This window comes from Anguilla anguilla, chromosome 10 (genome assembly GCF_013347855.1).
Source record: "Anguilla anguilla isolate fAngAng1 chromosome 10, fAngAng1.pri, whole genome shotgun sequence".
Classification (NCBI taxonomy): Eukaryota; Metazoa; Chordata; class Actinopteri; order Anguilliformes; family Anguillidae; genus Anguilla; species Anguilla anguilla.
This window is the reverse complement of record NC_049210.1, coordinates 47,820,773-47,821,463: the sequence shown is the minus strand read 5'-3', so window position 1 is coordinate 47,821,463 and position 691 is coordinate 47,820,773.

Genomic DNA, 691 nt, shown 5'->3' with positions numbered 1-691 from the left:
GTTGAGCTTCAGACAGAGGTGTCTCTGTTCAGGTGTCTCAAAGTAAAAGTCCTGCCGTGTGTTTCTTCCACTCATGAGCTCAGCCAGCTGATTTCACTAATTAGCTCTGCCTCCTGGCTAAAGAATTGTGCTAATTAGCAAATCCTGTTAATTGGAACAAAATATTGAAATACTGGGGAAAACTTTCTGAACCTGAATTTTCCACCTCTGGCTTCAGGAGGTCATGAAGTGCAAATCGAAAATTTGATAAGATGCATATCTAGTCTTTAAAGTGAATGTCAGTTGCTCTTTGCTCTCTGTGACCTCTGAGGAGAGATGCACTGACAGACACACAAAAAACCAGCACCTGAACTTCACCGAAAGCTCGCACCCTTAGAATGCAGCCGCCAAAAGGCTGATCAGATGAAATATCTGATTGCGTGAGATAATGACCGATAAATTAATTCAGTCCCCTCTCTGTCTAGTGCGGTGTTTGTCAAAATGCATTGTGTGCAGGTTTTTATTCCAGCTAAGAGCTTATTTAATTAGGATTGGTGGAGCTCTTAATTGGGTGTGGATTTGACATCTCTTAATTAGAATCAGCTGGTATTCCCTTACTGCAGCTGTGGGCTGGTGGAATCAGGGGGCCTGGCAGAAACGGGGTTTCTCCCCTAGTGTAGGCCAGCAGAAAAGGCATTTTTTGGGCTTCTCA